The sequence below is a fragment of the Dama dama genome, chromosome 8 (genome assembly GCF_033118175.1).
Source record: "Dama dama isolate Ldn47 chromosome 8, ASM3311817v1, whole genome shotgun sequence".
Lineage (NCBI taxonomy): Eukaryota > Metazoa > Chordata > Mammalia > Artiodactyla > Cervidae > Dama > Dama dama.
In genome coordinates, this window is record NC_083688.1 from 38,573,582 (window position 1) to 38,590,140 (window position 16,559).

The 16,559-nt window shown below is 43.5% G+C and overlaps 1 protein-coding gene across 5 annotated transcripts in view; it reads right to left on the reverse strand.

Annotated features, from left to right (window-relative positions):
• Positions 1 to 3,772, reverse strand: part of CREB1 (cAMP responsive element binding protein 1) — a 54,991-nt gene extending 51,219 nt beyond the window's left edge. The window contains exon 1 of one of the 5 annotated variants that reach the window (XM_061148896.1): positions 3,661 to 3,772. The gene's annotated coding sequence lies outside the window, so the exon portion shown is untranslated. Of the gene's footprint in view, positions 1 to 3,544 lie in introns of all 5 variants that reach the window. The other 4 variants (XM_061148898.1, XM_061148899.1, XM_061148895.1 and 1 more) reach the window with 4 other exon arrangements.
• Positions 3,773 to 16,559: the final 12,787 nt, after the last annotated feature.

Consider the following 16,559-nt stretch of genomic DNA (forward strand, 5'->3'; position numbering starts at 1 on the left):
ATGGACTATCTAAAAGAATTACTTGTTAAAAAATAAAATTGGAAATAAAAAATATAATCCTCTTTTCTTCCATCTTCATCAAGTGTGATCTCTCTTTCCTTTTGACTGCTTTCTTATGGCATATATTCTGCCTTATTAGTCATCATGTCCCCAATAGTTCCTTGAGGGTAGAGAGATATGACAGTGTAATCCATCTTTGGATTTGCTGCAGCTTCTGGCCTAGTGAATTAAAACACAGTAACAATAATAATGATGAATAATTTAAAACATAACAGGAAACATTTGTTGACCACTTGTGACATGCCTAGTGTTTAATATGTACTAACTCATTTAATTCCCACATGTGTCTGAGTTAGATGCTGTATACTTAAGATCAAGCAAAATGAGTATAGAGAAGAAATCTGCCCAAGGTTCCACAGCTAGAAGTTAAAATAAAACATAAAAATAAACTGAATCCCCAAGGAAGTATTTTATAATTACCTGACAACACTAAAAGTAGCTGGCATTATTCTAACAGATAAAGAAACAAAGAAACTTCTTGTAGGTCACAAAATTCCTTGAGGGTAGGCACAGAATAGTGGCAACAGCAGGATTCAAACTGGCCCGTGATTCCCAAACCCAATGCTTTCCATTAACTAGATTCTCTACCACAGTAAATGCTAACTGTTATTTGAAGTACCATAAAGTGTGTCTCAAATGATAATGTAGAAATGTGTTCATACCTGAGTAAGAAGAACAAAAAAACCCTTTCATTTTCTTTTTCCCATTCTCTGACTACTATATCCTTAAACTCAGATTTGAGCTCTAACTAGTCAATAAAGAAGCCATCTCTTGAAGTGACACTATGTATCAAGAAAGATATGCTTGTAAGATTATGTCACAGGCTGGCTATAAACAAGTCCACATAACCATGCCTGATAAGACATTTATAGAATAAATGAAATTACAAATTTCACTGATAAACTGTAAGCGTTAAGATTACAAGAATTTTTTTCTACTGTGTAAATAAAGGAAAATAATTTTTAAAATGAGGTGAAGCAAGGGATATATACCTGGTTTTACTGTAGCCATATTATATCCCCCAAAATAAAACTCGGTGTCTTAGAATGAAAAATAAAGGTACGTCTCTATGAAGAAACAAAAATGTCTATTAATCAGATCTAATCATGAAAATGAATTTCAGAAAGCAGAAAAAGGAGCCATTTTATGAATAAGTTTCCTTAGGCTCTTTTGTGGGGGAGGAAAAAAAAAATGATTCAAAAGGAGTTACACTGGAGTTTTATATTCCATCAGAAATGCTTTTTAATAGTTTTCAGTTAATTTCTATCAAAGACTCACTGGCTTTCTGAATACACATTCATTAAAAAAAGGTTCAAGCAGATTTAACTGTAATTTCTGCTGATCCCTGGGAGGGGGTAGAAATATAACTTAGTAACATATTACAAATGAATATTCAAATATTAATAATACAAAAGTTTACAAAGTTTCACCTGAGACTGGTAAGAATTAGATTATGAATTTTTAATTAAAAAATTAAAAAAACCTTTTGAATAAAAGAAAAAAACTATCATATAACTTTTTAAAAAAAAATCAACAAAGGAAGAGTCATTGTCAGATAGTATCTGTAAGGGAAAAGAATTCTATTCAACTTATATTGGTCTGCAGAAAATCCTTAAGGAAAAACAATAATCTATGGCAACATCAAGACCATCATTTCCTCAGTTTTTGGAAATAAAATCATCTTCCCAACTCTTAACGGAAAAATACTCTTTAGTTCATCTTCTTAATTAAATTTCTTGGCAATGAAAAATGGCTAATGTGTGTTTGTTTTTTTTTTAATACTAGTAATACAGTAAGGAGGTTTTGGAAAAGTGACTTGGATAAAGAAAATCAGAAGATTGTGCTTCTACTATTTATTCCTAACAAGAAACCTTGTATCAATCACCATTCTATCATACCATGAGACAGGGAAGTATTTTAAAAACAACCTTTTGCATCACCTAAAATAACCGTTTTGGCTTTATTTTTAAATCAGGAAATGAATGTAAAAGATTTCAACAACTGGCAACCAGAAGTATTTTATACTAAACCTTTACAAGGCAGAACTGATGAAAGCTAACGCTTGCATGAAATTTTAAGTTCTGAAGAAGGTAAGACAAACTTAAATAGGTCACATCCCATGGTCCTTTAAAAACTGTCTTTTAATTTTTGATGTGTCAATGATTTTTCTGCTGTCCCTTTTCCCCAACAGGAAAAGAAAAAATAAACTTTGTGACTTAAATTATTGTGGGTCTGGGGCTAGGGTTGCCTACTACGGGCGAGGAAAATAATGGATACTTTTAAATGGCTATTTTTAGATTTAGGGTTAACCAATCTCGTATTTAAGAAAGATGTGAGAAATATGGTCGGGGTGCGAGGGGAGAGCCAAAGGACCCAACACCACGGCTGCCCCCCGCCAAGGTGATGTGAAACAAAAGTACGTCGCTAATGCTCGTTTCAACGAAGTGTTTCAGAATGATCGCTCTCAAGTGATTACCTTATTGAAAAGGGTTAAAACCGAAACTGTTTTCAACCATCAGCTTCCCTTTTACAAGATCCCAATAGGTTTTTTTTTTTTTAATTACAAATATATTTTTCTTAGCACCCCTTTCCTCCCCCAAAGAATGCATTTCCATGACTACTGATTTAGAAGGAAAAAAAAAAAAAAAAGAGGGTGAGGGAAAGAGTCAAAAAATTATTTTAAAAAGCGCGAGTTCTCATTACCTCATGTAAGCAGAAAAGCAGAGAAAACAGCATTTTCCCAATGGGGCGGGAGCGGGGGGAAAGGGCGTGAATAAAATACAGGACGAGAGGAAAACCTTGGGTTTCGAACTTTATTGCACAAAGAGAGGAGAGGAGAGTAGGTCAGACGGAGCACCGCTTCCCCTCGCTAGGCGGGCATGGCAGACACGGAGGCTACCGGGAAGGCAGGCACCTTCACCTCCTCTGCCCTCAACTGTCGCCTTCTTCCTCCTCCACCCCCCGCGGGCACCCCGGCGGCGCTACCCCGACGGACTGCGGGCCGGGTCGGGGGGCGAGACTGTCGGCGGGGGCCGGGCAGGCGGCGCAGGGGGTAGAGCCGGCCCGGCCGGCGGGCGGCCTCCCCCGGGGCGGCTCCGGGCTCCCGGCTCCGCGCCCGGCCCGGCCCGGCGGCGGCGGCGGGAACGCGGGCGCCAGCTCGCCGCGGCCGGCCGCCCGCCCGCACACACCCCCGGCCGCCGGCTCCCACCCCGCCCGCCGCCCCGCCGCCCCCCGCCATGAGCGCCGCCGCTGGCTGCAGGCAGAGTCGCTGCCGCCCCGGCCGCCGCTGGCTCCAGTCCGCCGCCATTATTCTTTGTTCGCTGCGAGCGGCGGCGATGGTGTGGGGCTCGGGCGGAGGCTCCATCTTTACCGCGGCCCCTCCTGCGAGGGGAAGGCCCCGAGCGCGGGTGTCCGGCGCCTCCCCGTCCCCCCTCCGTCCCCCCGGCTCTCTCCGGCTCCTGCCTCCTCCTCCTGCTCCTCTTACCGGTGGTACAAGCTCCTCCGTCACTGCTTTCGTTCGCGGCCCGGATCTCGCTGGAGTTTTATTCTCTCCCCCACGTAACACACCGCGTCAAACTACACCTCCGCCGCGTCACTCACCAACACTCCGCTTCTCCCAGCCGCCCGGGCCACAGGCAGCAGCAGCCGCCGCCGACTGAGGACTCGCAGCCAGGGAGCCAGCCAGCGCCGCCCAGTGCCGAGTGCGCAGCGGCCGCGCACGGAAACAGCCGAGCTCGGTCGGGAGGAGCTCGAGCTGCCCCGCCCTCCGCGCTGAAGGCGGAAGTTGCCGAAGACCTTCGAGTTCCTTCGGGCGCGGCGGAGGGGTTCCTCCGGGAGAGGGAAAGCGGCGGTGGGCTGGGACCCGGGGGTGGGGAGGTGGGGAGGTGGGGGGCTATAAGCACCCCCGCTGCTCTGGCCGCGTATCGACGGTTTAAAACCGGCGCGGAAATTTGCAGGAAGAATTGGGGTTTGTGTGTGGCGTGGTGGGGAATTCCCGAGGGGTGTGGACGGTTCGATGGAAACCCCCGGTGCGGGCTGCCCTTGCGGCTGTAAGCGGCGGGCTCTAGGGCGGCTGCAGCGTCACGGGCCTGGGCCCCAGAGCGCCGCCGGCCCCGGGAACTTTCAAAAGCTGCCGGGACCAGAAAGACGCGCCACCGGGTCGGGGCCCCGGCTGAGCGCGGAAGCCCGGCGGAGCCGGGGAGGAAGGCTTGCTGCAGCTCTGCGGTTTCCCGAGGCCTGGGCGGGACGCTGGGACGCTAGGCCTCGGCGCGGCGCCGGCGCGGCCCGGGGGCGTCGTGGGCCACTGTGGGAAGGGTTTTCCGCCTTTTTGGGCAGGCCGGGAGGCTTCGCTCCGAGAATCCGCAGAGAAACCTGGCGGCCGCCGGTGGGACCATTCAATTTCGGGGGACGGAGGCCTTGGGACTCCGGGTAGCTGGCGGAGTTTAGCCGGGCAGCGAGGACGGCCAGATCCGTGGGGCACACCTTGGGCCTCCGAGCCCTGCCCTGCCCTGACCGAGGTTGCTTTTTTGCACTTTAGAAATGTCTTCCCCTAATCGCCCCCTACCTGCCCGCCTTTTGGGGGGTGGGGGTGGGGGAACCATCCTGTATTGCTTTCTTTTTCACAGCCAGGTTTCTACTGCAGCCGCTGCCCCCTTTTCTTCATCTACTTCCCCATCCGAACCCCCAGTGCGACATCCGTTGCCTGGAAGCAGCTGGTCTTGCCCCCTCAGAGGTCACCCGAGAGTCAATGCTGACTTTATCATTATCCGTTTTATTTAACTCGGCAGTGCTCTCTCCCGGGCTTTCAGGTCTGTTGTAATTCACTTTCAGTCGCTTAAAGCTCTGAAGAAGGAAATGGCAACCCACTCCAATATTCTTGCCTGGAGAATCCCATGGATAGAGGAGCCTGGCGGGCAACGAGTCCATGGGCTTGCAAAGAGTCGGACTCGAGTGAAGCAACTTAGCAGGCACACTTAACCGCAATTGTGTCTTATGAAGCGGAGAGGGTCCAAGTCAGCTCCGCCTCATACTGACTTCCTGTTGAAAGAGTTCCCTCGTCCCGTGCTCTAGCCTAGTACTGTAGATGTCCTCCTGCTTTCTCTTTCGGCTGAAGAATAACCTCCTTTCCTTCCGTTATTTTCAACTTTCTTCCGCTACCGGCGTTTCTGTCTAGTATTTTGAACAGCCTTAAGTCTCTCTCCCCTGGAAAAGGAAATGGCAGCCCGCTCTAGTACTCTTGCCTGGATAATCCCATGGGCAGAAACCCGGCAGGCTACAGTCCATGGGGTCACAAGAGTAGGTTGCGACTTAGGAACTAAACCACCACCAAGTCTCTTAACATCTAGATTTCTGTCTTTAAGTCCCTCTCCATCTCCACGTAGACATTCTCTCATGACTCACCCCTCAGCCCTCTCTAGTCTAGTTTCTGTTCTTAACACGCACCTGGAGCAGCTCTGAATTGTCACAGACAGGCTTCAGGCCTCTGCTTACAAGACCTTGTTCTGGCATCTTACACTGTTACCCACACCCTTATCCACATATGCTCTTGTCTTCCGCTCTTGTTTTCCTCTTAACTCTCTGGTTGTTCTTTAACAACCCGCTTCTCCTCCTTTAGCCAACTGTTAAATACTGGAATCCTGTTGAGCTTCACCCGCTTCTGGAGTCCCACCTATGCGCTTTGCTAGGTGGTCTCATCCTCTTCTGTTCCCTTCAGATACCATACGCCAAAGACTCCAGCTCAAAGCTCAAGCCTAGATCTTGCTCTTGAACTCTAGATTCATATTTCCAAGTGCCTTTGCTGCACTTTCATCTGGATGACTTGGGTGTGCCAAACCCCTCTTCCTATAGCCCTTGGTTCAGTAAAGGAAATGCTATTCATCTACTCAGTTCAGAAACCTAAGACACCTCCAACACACATTAGAATCCCCTAGACCTGCCTTGAAAAAATAGGATTTGTGGCTTCTCTCTGTTCTTAATGACCACTTTTCCATCCCACTGGAAGCTAACTTCACCTCTTGCTGGAAGTTCTGCAGTAACTGCCAGCTAGGTCCTACAAAACTGGTCTTGGCTCCTTCCAATCCATTTGCCATACTGTAGCCAGAGTAATTTTTTTTTTTTTCTACTCTTCTGCACTGCTCCCCGCTCCAGCCAGAGTAATTTTTAACAAATACAAATCTGATCAAGTCGCTACCCTGATTGAATTCCTTAAGTCCTTCCCTTTGTTTACTGAACACAATCTGAGTCCTTATCATAAAGGCCAGGCCCTCTGTTATCCAGGCTTGTGTTCTCAGCCTCCCCAGTGATTTCTCTAGCTATCTGCACTCCAGCCATGTTAGTCTTTTATTTTTCAAGGCTCTTTTCTCTTGTTCTCTACTGTAGGTTCTCACCTCAAGGTATTTATACATGCTATTCCCTTTCCTTGAAATTCTTTGCTGTCACCCACTTCTCCTACCTAACTGTAACTTAGCACTTTCCTGATTCATGATTCTTGGAATTATTTGTTTACTGTTCATGTAAGTCTGTGCAGGTAGTGACCAAGTGCGCCTTGTTTACCACCAGAATTTCTCTCCCATCCTCAGCACAATGCAGCGGTGTTCGTTATTTATTGAACAAATAATATCTCTGTGGTCATGGCAAAATTTCTAAATGTTTTAGGGTTCAAACCCTGGTTCAGCTGTGTGACTTTGGGCATGGTCTTCCCTCGTGCACCTCAGTTTTCCCATCTGTGAAGTGAAGATGATAGTAGCTACTACATCATAGTGTTCTTATGATAATTAAATGAGATCATTCATGGAAAGTTGTGCTTGGCACAATGACATGTAACAAGTGTCAATTAAAATGTTTCCCATTATTAGATTTATTTATATATCTCATCTTTGTGTCAAATACACTTTCAAAATGTAGCTTATCTCCTTGCTCTTCTTACCCTGGCCCTATACATGATACCAGAATATTGGAATTATTTAGGAATTCCCAGGTGGCTCAGATGGTAAAGTGTCTGCTTGCAATGCAGGAGACCTGGGTTCGATCCCTGGGTCCAGAAGATCCCTTGGAGAAAGGAATGGCTGCCCACTCCAGTATTCTTGCCTGGAGAAGCCCAAGGACAGAGAAGCCTGGCAGGCTACAGTCCATGGGATCATAAAGAGTTACTCATAGCCTATACTTAGCACTCACCAAATATGGTAATTTTTAATTTTAAAATTTCTCTACATTCTCCTTTTCTGTTTGCACTGTGAGCTCACTTAGGCCCTACCTCTTCATGTCTTGGTTGCTTTGCTAGCTTCCTCAGTGCTTTTTAAACTGCAGGTCCACTTGCTTGATCCACCTTTGCCCTATGGTCAGATCAGTGAGCCTCCAACAGTCATTTAGTCATATTTTGTCCTTGATGTTGGCTCCCCTGACCTCTGTTCTTACCTGACCTCATTAATTCACTTTTTCATTCAGTCATCCAGTCATTCAAATGCATGTTATTTTGCTAAACACTTTGGATATGCTTCAGATTTGAAATGTAGTCTTCTAAGTTCATGTATTTGCATATCCATAAACCATAGAAATGAACTAGAATCATCCAACTTTAGCATTCATTTTTATCTCTGGGACTTAAAAGCTACTCCTATTTTTTACTTAATTTTTCAGTTGGAAAACAGGGTTAATGTTGGGGAGATGAAAGAGAAGAGTAAGAGTACATGGGTGCAAGTGGACTTCATATAAAGTAGATGAGATGGAAAAGGGGAAAGGTCTCATGAGATGATTGTAAAAGGCTTCAAGGAGAAAGTGGTATCTGAGCACTTTTTTTCTAACCACCACTTCCTTTTCCTGTTATTTTACTCTCTTGCTTCCGCTGTTGAACCTAATTTTTACCCTCACTGTGAACTCAAGTTCCATGAACCCTGCCTGTTTTAGTTCATCATCTCTCGTGACTTAGTTTTTCTACCTAACCCGAGGGCCATGGTGACCTATTTTGTTTATTCTAAAAATACCTGTTGAGCACCTACTTTGTGCCCTGTACTACAAAACTGGAGCTATAGCCATGAAGAAAAGGTTGTTTCTGCTCTCAAAGATACTGCTTTCAAAGATACTAGAATAAAATCTTCAACTTCTCCAACATCTGTTATTTATCTTTTTTGTTCACTCCTTTATGCCTTCATCCTGCCTTGTGATTGTAAATACAATGCCCATGCTGATTAACTCTCAAAATTATATCTTTTCCCCAAATCACTCTCCCAAACTCCAGACTCATTTAAACAGCTATCCATTCATGCCTTCACTGTTGTCTTAGCATGTTGTCTTAGCCTTGGTTCTCCCAGAAATAGAGGCTTCTGTGCTCTTATCTTACTAGGGAGTACAGTCCTGGGGAAATGAGGGTAGCGAAAAGAAGGGAGTCAGGAGAGAAGGTTAAGATTCAGTCAGAAGATGCTAACACTACCCTCCTCTGGAACATGTGCACACTTAGGTTTTGTGTGGGCACCAGGCAGACCTTTGTGTGAGATGTGTGGCCTGAGCATGAGGCAAAGCACTATTGGGTGGTTACTGCCTGAGGTTGGGTGGCCATGGCAATAGGGACAAAATAAGTTGCAAATTGTCCCACAAGCAAGAAGGCCAAGAGGATCCTAGGTCCTATAGAGGTGTCTAATAGACATCTCAAGCTGAATCTGTCCAACACTGAGCTGATTTCCCCCATCACATCTGCACCTGCAGCATTTTCCATCTTAGTTGCTGAGGTTAGAAATCTTGGGATGATTCTTAATACCTTCTTTTCTCTCTTATTCCACATCTATTCTTGTAGGTAATTCTATTGGCTGTACCTTCAAAATACATCCAAAAACTGACTACTACCTCCTCTGCAGGTGCAGGTGACGTGGATCTGCAATACCTTCATCTCTTGCCTGGATTACTGCAATTGCTTCTTAAGAAGTTTCCCTACTTCTCCCACTGCCACACACCAGCTACGCTTCTACCTTAGCACTTTGGGTCTGTTTCAGTACTTACAATGTTTTTTCCAAATTTGAAGATAGCTGACTCCTTCACCTCCTTCACTTTCTCACTGAGGCCTTGCTCATACTATTTAAAATTACAATTTGACACCTACCTCAGCCGCCCCTATTTTTCCCTATAGCAGTCATTATCTTCAGATATACTGTGTGTTTTACTACTTTTTATGTTCATTGTTTACTGGTTCCCCTGCTAATATGCACATTCTAAATAGGAGTCGCTTTGTTTTGTTCACTAATGTATCTCAAACACTTGAACCATTGTTGTGGTTTAGTCTGACTCTTTTGTGACCATATGAACTACAGTCCTCCAGGCTTCTCTGTCCATGGAATTTCCCAGGCAAGAATACTGGAGTGAGTTGCCATGGCCTTCTCCAGAAGATCTTCCTGACCCAGAGATTGAACCCATGTTTCCTGCATTGGTAGGTGGATTTGTGAGCCACCAGGGAAGCCCATCTATAACAGAAAAAGGAAATGACCTAGATGTCCCCATACTAAGCTGTTAACTATTTTAATTCAAATTTTGTCTCGTATGTACACATACCTCTTTTACCATTATATGAGAACTATTTATTTGCTTGCGGTTCAGTCACTAAATGGTTCTAACATATCTAAACATCTAACATTACATATCTAATCATCTCATCCTCTGCCACCCCTTCTCCTTTGGCCTTCAGTCTTTCCAGGCATCAGGATCTTTTCCTGTGAGTTGACTCTTCGAATCAGGTGCCAAAGTATTGGAGCTTCAGCATCAATCCTTCCAATGACTATTCAGAGTTAATTTCCTTCAGGATTGACTGGTTTGATTTCCTTGCTTGTCTGTATCCTTTATTGAACCATGAACTTCCTAAAGGCAATGTTATGTTTTGCTGGACTTGTATCCCTAGTAATTGGCATATAACAGGCCCTCAGTAGTGTTTCTTGAATGAAGGAATGAATGAATGGTTAGAGTTTCTCCAGCACTGGTCACAGGAGAGGTACCCTGCTCAGCTGATTAAAGCATCTGATCTACTTAGCAGTTCATAATTGGAAACAGTGTAAGGTGGAGCTATTGTCTGTGCCCATGAATTAGTCTTATGACTTTAATTGGACTTTCCCAATAGTTTTCCAACAGAGAGGAGAAAGCACTGATCAGTTACATCTATTTGTGTTCCGTTTACTAGTTATAGTTCCCTGCATAAGTTAGATATGGTAGATTGGAAGGACTGATGCTGAAGCTGAAGCTCCAGTACTTTGGCCACCTAATTCCAAGAGCTGACTTATTCATTGATAAAGACCCTGATGCTGGGAAAAATTGAGGGCAAGTGGAGAAGGGGGTAACAGAGGATGAGACGGTTGGATGGCATCACTGACTCAATGGGCATGAGTTTGAAGAAAGTCAGGGAGATAGTGATGGACAGAGAACCCTGGCATGCTGCAGTTTATGAGGTCACAAAAAGTCAGACTTGGCTTAGCAACTGAAAAACAATGTAAATTAATATTTTGCTTCTTAAAATTAATCTTCAACAATAACAACAACAAAACTCTATTTCTACTTTCTCCTCTAGCTACTGTCCCCCCCCCCCTTTTTTTGCCTCTTTACAATGAATATCCCTGAAAGAGTTCTGCATTTACCATCCCAATTCCTTTCTCACATTTTCTGTTAAATCCACTCCAACTAACTCTTGCCCCCAGAATTCCACCAAAACTGCTCTCCATGTTACTTAATCCAATGGCCTGTTCTCAGTCTTTTCATTCGACTTATCAACAGCGTTTGACACAGTTGATCACAACCTCCCATGTAGCTTCACTTGTTACACTTGTTTCTTCAGTGTTACAGGGCACTTTACCCTCCTGATATTCATAATCCACTGCTAGTCATTGTTCTCAATCTCTTTTGCTCACTGACCTCTTACTATTGGAGTGTCCCGGGTCTCTGACTTTGCACCTCTTCTGTTTCATGCTCTTTCCCTCAGTACCTCATTCAGTCTTACAGCATCAGATATTATAAATATGCTCACAACTCCCTAGTCTCAGATTAGGCCTTGTGTATCCTAGGATATTTAATAGACCTCTGAAAAGTGAGAGTCGCTCAGTCATGTCTGACTCTTTGCAACCCCATGGGCTGTCTGTACAGTCCATGGAATTCTCCAGGCCAGAATGCTGGACTAGGTAGCCTATCCTCTCTCCAGTGGATCTTCCTGACCCAGGAATCAAACTGGGATCTCCTGCATTGCAGGTGGATTCTTTACCAGCTGAGCTACCAGGGAAGCCTTGGATGTTTAATAGACCTCTCCATTTTATTATATCTAAAACTAAACTCCTGATCTCTCCTCTGCTCAAAAACCTCCTATACTTACAACCTTCTCTGTCTCAGTCCATGGCAACTCCATCATTTCCACTGCTGAGGCCAACTCAGCAACTCTTTTACACCCCACATCCAATCTGTCATCAAATCCTACTGCTGTCTCTTGAAAATATGTGACTAATTCTCCCATCTCCACTGATACCACCTTGGTCCAAGCTGCTGTTACCTCCATTAGCCTTCATTCTCTTCTCAGCCCAGCAGCCAGGGTGATCCTTTTAAGCTATGATTCTGTTCAAAGCTATCTAGTAGCTCCCATGTTGCTCAGAAAAGGCTGTGATTCTTACAGTTAGGCCTACAAGACCCCATTTCCTTTCTGATCCACTTCCTGCTCTTTTCCCACTACCTTTCACTGCTCAGGCCCATTGACCACCTTGCTGTTACTCAGCAGTTTGGACACACTCTCCTCAGGGACTCAAATTTGCTGTTCTTTCTGGTCAGGATGCTCCTTTGAGACGTTTCCATGTCCTTCTCACCTCCTCAGGTCTTTGCTTAAACATCCCCATTTCCGTGAGGCCTTCCCTTATTACTCTGATGAAAATTGTTCACCCCACACCCCACCTCTCTCTTTGCTCTTTTGCTCTCTCTGTCTCCTTTTGATACTTTATTATTCTCCATGGCACCTGTCACTTTCTGGCATGACATATACTTAGCTCATTTAATATGTTTGCAGGGACTTTTGTCTCTTTTTTTGATTGCTATATTCTTAACATTTAGAACAGTATTTTATACATAGCTGGCACTCAAATGTTTGATGAGTGGATGCAGTTGAAATTCTGGACTTAATCTCCTGGCATTGGTTTGCATAAACAGGTCTCCCTTAGCTTGATAATCTCTAAATGCATCTATAAATATTGTTTCTGTATTACAGCCTGAATCATAGGAATCCACCAAAGTACTGCCTTCTTGTGGGACCTGATTTCAGCATGGTCACACTCCCTGCCATCTCTGTCTTAGTTCTATATAACCTGAAAGAGATGAAGACCTCTTTGAAGCTTTCTGATCTTCCCACATTCAGAGTCAGAACTGAAGAACTGATCAGCAAGATTCTGGTTGCTTCTTATTTCTATTTTGAGGACCAGTTGGTAAGCTAGTAGTCCTGCTGCATTCTTGTCTTCCTTGTGACTGAAAGCAATGCCATGTAAACAAAATCAACTGACCTCTTATCCTCCTGGAAATTACAAAAGGCCAGTGGTTGGCAAATAAAACTGGTAGCAGCAATAAGTGAAGATAAGTTCTTACTTTGTGCCGGGCACTGTTTTAAACACTTTTGACTTATTAACTAACCTAATCCTCATAATAACTTAATGAGGAAAATTGTAACATTAGGAGCATTTTGTACATAAGTAAGCTGAAGCATGAAGGGATGAAGAAAATAGCGTCTCCAAGGTCTTAGAGCTAGCAAGTGGCAAGAGTGAGAATGTGAACCCAAGCTGGCAACCTGATTCCAGAGCCGCTGTTCTCACCTGCCTGGTTGTAGGATGAGAAGTAGGGGAGGGAATTTACTTTGAGAAGAAAGCAAAGTAATTATTCCATGAGGGTGAGTCTATCATTCCGATAGCATCATAGTAATACAAGCACTTTCCTCTCGTATCGGTCCTGTCACCATTTCATACATGACACAAGAATTAGGCTAAAAAACTTCCAAAATACCTTGTCAGCCTTCCTAGGTGAAGGAGTCGGCTCCCTGGCACCCTCTGCCTAACCGTCCCCTTTCATCTTTGCTTTGCTCATTCCTGCTGTGTAGCTGAGCTCTGAAGGGTATGTCATGAACTCTGAGCATGGTGCTTAACCCCCTACCTCAGACTTGCACCCTAGTCTGATTTCACTACCTGAATTCCATGTTTTGGTTCCCATTTAATCACCTATCACACTTACTTGCCATTTTTTGTTTAACTGTCTGGTTCCCTGTTAGACTGTAACCTCTGTGAGGGCAGTGATTGCATCTGCCTTATTCACAGCTATATACTTTATACCTAGCATGGTGTTTGGCACATTGAAGGAGTTCAGTAAAAAAAATAATGAGTAAAAGTGGTATTTCTATAGAATATCTGCAATGATACCCATGCATTAAGGTGAATTTTCTTATGGCTAGACTAGTCCATCTTTTTCTTTATTTCTTTTTTTAAGTCCATTGTTTTAGAAATAGGAAAGAAAATTTTCTTTTAGTCTGCCTTCCAGCTGTTGGGTTCTTATGTTATCATTGCTTTGCCATAATGATAGTTTTCAATTCGTGCCAATTTCTGCTTTAGATTCAACTAACATCCAACTGCAATGTGATGGATGGCTCCCTGAAGTCTTTCATATATGTCTGTTAATTTAAATTGATATAACTTTTTTGGATTTCAGCTTCAGCTGTACAACCAAGACACCTGATTGACTTGCAGAAGATCAGACTGTAAGTTTGAGAATTGGGGTTTGAATTTAGAAATTCCAATTCTAAATTTAGCTTTCTTTTTTTCATATGTGACCTTTCTGTTCTCATCTTTGATTCTTGTCTGTTAGTCTGTGGTTAGCACCCATATTACTGAGTGTCAAGCATAGTTCATAATCTTGTAAGCACCTCCTTCAAAAAATGTTTTTCCCCACTCATTTGTTCTGTTTTCCACTTTTATTCATTTTCTTCCCATTTCTACTCTGCCAGATTCTCTTCCAAACAGTGACACTCATGATTCATGAAAAATTTCTGAAGGCTGTTCTAATCTCATGTATAGATTAAAGGCTTCAATGATATTTGGTTATTTCTATTATTATTCCTATCTGTTATTTTTATCTATTTGAAAAAAGATTTGAGAAGAAGCCCAGGGATTGGAAACAGTACGCATACTATTTGGGCTCCTGATCAAACAAGGTGATTGAACACATACTCTTTGCTTTGCTCATTTCTGACACTCCACACTAAAGGAGTAAGAAAAGTGTAAACTTTTACCATAGACAGAATAGTAGTCCCTTCATAAATACTCCTATCTTAATTCCTGGGACCTGTGATTGTCTTATTTGAAAAAAAAGGACTTTGCAGATGTGATTAAGTTAAGAATTTTGAGATATGGTGATTATCTTAGATTGTTTGAGTGGGCCCAGTGTAACCCCTGAGGGCTTCCAGGGTGGATCAGATGATAAAGAATCCTCCTGCAATGCAGGAGACCTGAGTTCAACCCCTGGGTCAGGAAGATCCCCTAGAGAAAGAAATGGCTGCCCACTCCAGTTTTTTTGCCTGAAGAATTCCATGGACAGAGGAGCCTGGTGGGCTATAGTCCATGGGGTCGCAAAGAGTTGGACACGACTGAGTGACCAACACTTTCTCTTTCAATGTAATCACAAAGCTTTTTATAAGGGAAAGAAGGAGGCAGGAGAGTTAGAGAGAGAGAATGGAAGAGGCTCAGCAGCTGGCTTTGAGCATAGACGATGAGGTCACTAGCCAACAAATGCAGACACCCTGTAGGAACTTGAAATGGCAAAGAAACAGATTCTCCCTCACAGTTTCCTAACGGGATGCCACCTGCCAACACCTTGATTTTAGCCATCTGAGACTGATTACAGACTTCCGACCTCCAGCATTTTAAGATAATAAACCTGTGTTGTTTGAAGACATTTAGTTTGTGATAATTTGTCACAGCAGCAATAGGATACTTCTACAACCCCTCAAGGACAAAAGGAACAGAAAAGCTGACAACAGCAGTTGAGAGAATTCAGCACATACTTAGAAGATAGGATGGATGGAGGAAGGGTAACTGACTTAGAGTTGGAGAAGCTGATACCTAAGCCTGCAGAAGGGGTATTGATGAGAAGGAAGCAAATTTGCCCGACAGGAACCCAGAGTTCGGGGATTAGTGGCCATGTCTTCTTTTTGCCATTTGTAGAGCCTGGGAAAAGAGAATAAAAAGAGGCCTATGCAACATTTGTCCAAATATTTAAAAGTTATAAACCCAGCTAACAAACTGCTAACTAAAGTATATTCAATCCTTCTTTCTTGAGAAATGAGGAGAAAGGATCTCCATTTGGGAGTACTCCAGAGAATTTAAGGGAATTGTCCATCCTGAAAGAGAGAAACCAACAAACTATCCAACCAACTTACCAACCTACCAGAAAGTCTGACATCTAAAAATGTCAGAATCAGAATTTAAATGAGTGGTAGAGAGTTTTGAATTGGCAATATATGCTTAGGAAACTAAGTAAATGAACAGAACAATACAGTTATTAACTCCAGGGAAAACAAAAAAGTTTGGTAGGAGAAGAAAAGTAATCATAGTTATTACATGACTCAAATCTAACTGGAATACAAGGTCCCAATAATGTAAAAAAGTTGGCTTAAAGCTCAATATTCAGAAAACTAAGATCATGGCATCTGGTCCCATCACTTCATGGGAAGTAGATGGGGAGACAGTGGAAACAGTGTCAGACTTTATTTTTGGGGGCTCCAAAATCACTGCAGATGGTGATTGCAGCCATGAAATTAAAAGACGCTTATTCCTTGGAAGGAAAGTTATGACCAACCTACATAGCATATTAAAAAGCAGAGACATTACTTTGCGAACAAAGGTCCGTCTAGTAAAGGCTATGGTTTTTCCAGTGGTCATCTGTGGATGTGAGTTGGACTGTGGAGAAAGCTGAGTGCTGAAAAATTGATGCTTTTGAACTGTAGTGTTGGAGAAGACTCTTGAGAGTCCCTTGGACTGCAAGAAGATCCAACCAGTCCATCCTAAAGGAGATCAGTCCTGGGTGTTTATTGGAAGGACTGATGCTGAAGCTGAAACTCCAGTACTTTGGCCACCTCATGTGAAGAGTTGACTCATTGGAAAAGACCCTGATGCTGGGAAGGATTGGGGGCAGGAGGAGAAGGGGACGACAGAGGATGAGATGGCTGGATGGTGTCACCAACTCGATGGACATGAGTTTGAGTAAATTCTGTGAGTTGGTGATGGACAGGGAGGCCTGGCATGCTGTGATTCATGGGGTCACAAAGAGTTGGACACAGCTGAGGGACTGAACTGAACTGAACTGAATAATGTAAATACTCATGATTAATCTAATTAAAGTTATGATATATAGTGAAAGCAGCATGTATGTTGTGGCTGTGCAGAGAAGGAGAGAATAAATCCTCATTTCCATAATGAAAATAAATAATGCCTGAAACAGAAATATTATGTTACCACAATTAAATACAT